Source organism: Trachypithecus francoisi, unplaced genomic scaffold (genome assembly GCF_009764315.1).
Source record: "Trachypithecus francoisi isolate TF-2019V2 unplaced genomic scaffold, Tfra_2.0 Lachesis_group10, whole genome shotgun sequence".
NCBI classification, from domain to species: domain Eukaryota; kingdom Metazoa; phylum Chordata; class Mammalia; order Primates; family Cercopithecidae; genus Trachypithecus; species Trachypithecus francoisi.
In genome coordinates, this window is record NW_022681455.1 from 102998716 (window position 1) to 103000680 (window position 1965).

A 1965-nucleotide genomic window follows, 5' to 3' on the forward strand; every position below is an offset into this window, starting at 1 on the left:
AAAGAGATTTGAATTACATTTCAATCTCATCTATTGGGAAACTATTAATATTTTCAGTCATTACCATGTCTTTCTCAAATCTCTAGAGATTTACCTACTGAGTACTGTGCCTTTTCAGAGGGACAATAAGTTTTATTCTGCAGTTAATGGTAACATTGGGCAAGGTGAAGTGTTAACAGAAACAAAAAATAACAAAACATAAAAACAAGGCAATTGTGTTAGGCTGAAAATGGCTTCCCCAAAAGATATCCATGTCCTAGTGCCTGGAACCTGTGAATGCTATCAGAGTCTTTGTAAGTGTAATTAAGTTAAAGAACTTTAAGTGAAGAGATTATCCTGGATTACAGGGTGAGCCTTAACTTTAATCACAAATATTGTTATAAAAATGAGGCAGAAGGATATTTGATATATGTACAGAGGAGACAGAGTAGACAGGGAATTGAGAGTGCTAACCTTGAAGATGAGGGTGAAGCAACCACAACCAAAGAAATGTCAGCAGCCACCAGAACCCGAAAGAGGCAAGAAATGAATTTTCCCCAAGAGGCTCCAGGTAGAGTGTGCAGCCTGGGCCCTGCCACACCTTGATATCGGCCCAGTGATGTTAATTTCATACTTCTGGCATCCAGAACTGCCAGACAACAATGTGCGTTATTTTAAAACACAAGGTTGTGGTATTTTGTTAGAGCAGCCTCAGAATTAATACAGTAATATGACCTAACCTGTGTTAGATAAATTTCCTTTTAATAAGAACACTGAGAAAACACAGTGAGTTCATTGGCGATTGGCTAGAGGTGTGTGACTCTGATAGTTGACAAATTTGTAAGCATTCTTTTCTTTAACTTTAAAATGGTGGTGATGTAGTGCCTTTTCCTACTTTCAGCCATGAGGGAGAACTAGCTTTACATTCTCACCTTAGAAACTAGAAAACTTCAAATATACATATTTTACAATATAATGTATTAATAGAAAACTTGAAGTATAGTAAAGCCAACACATTAGTAGACAATTCTCATTGAAAAGATAATTTATTACATTTTCCAAGAGTAGAGGGTTTGCCTCACTATTTTTTTTTAATTGTACTTTAAATTCTGGGATACATGTGCAGAACGTGCAGGTTTGTTACATAGGTATACATGTGCCATGGTGGTTTGCTGCACCGATCAACCCATCATCTAGGTTTTAAGCCCCACATGCATTAGGTATTTGTCCTAATGCTCTCCCTCACCTTGCCCCCCAACGCCCGGCAGTCTCCTGTGTGTGATGTTCCCCTCCCTATGTCCATGTTTTCTCATTGTTCAACTCCCACTTGTAAGTGAGAACATGTGGTGTTTGGTTTTTCTCTTCCTGTGTTAGTTTGCTGAGAATGATGGCTTCCAGCTTCAAAAAGCAGGGGTTACAATCCTAGTCTCTGATAAAACAGACTTTAAACCAACAAAGATCGAAAAAAGACAAAGAGGGTGTTACATAATGATAAAGGGATCAATGCAACAAGAAGAGCTAACTATCCTAAATATATGTGCACCCAATACAGGAGCACCCAGATTCATAAAACAAGTTCTTAGAGACCTACAAAGAGACTTAGACTCCACACAATAATAGTGGGAGACTTTAGCACTCCACTGTCAATATTAGACGGATTAATGAGACAGAAAATTTATAAGGATATTCAGGACTCGAACTCAGCTCTGGACCAAGCAGACCTGATAGATATATACAGAACTCTCCACCCCAAATCAACAGAATATACATTCTTCTCAGCACCACATAGCACTTATTCTAAAATTGACTACATAATTGGAAGTAAAACACTCCTCAGCAAATGCAAAAGAACAGAAATCATAACAGTATCTCAGACCACAGTGCAATCAAATTAGAACTCAGGGTTAAGAAACTCAAAGCTGAACAACTACATGGAAATTGAACAACCTGCTCCTGAAAGACGACTGGGTAAATAATGAAATTAAG